Below are 218 nucleotides of genomic sequence, written 5' to 3'. Positions count from 1 at the left end.
GAAATCGCGGATTAAGGGAAGAAAAATTTGGATTACATAAACTGTAACTGGCGTCTGCTCTAACAGTGTACGGACGAAGGAGTGTGACATATAGTGCTGCTACTAGTGGTTATGCGGTTAGCTAATGGTCTTTGAAGTGATAACGAGTTCCTTGTGCTAGCACTGTACGGCTGAAATAGTCTGACAATGCCTTGTTGACTTATAATGAAGTGCATTAA

This window comes from Cryptotermes secundus, unplaced genomic scaffold (genome assembly GCF_002891405.2).
Source record: "Cryptotermes secundus unplaced genomic scaffold, Csec_1.0 scaffold3454, whole genome shotgun sequence".
Lineage (NCBI taxonomy): Eukaryota > Metazoa > Arthropoda > Insecta > Blattodea > Kalotermitidae > Cryptotermes > Cryptotermes secundus.
Note: the sequence above shows the minus strand (reverse complement) of the source record.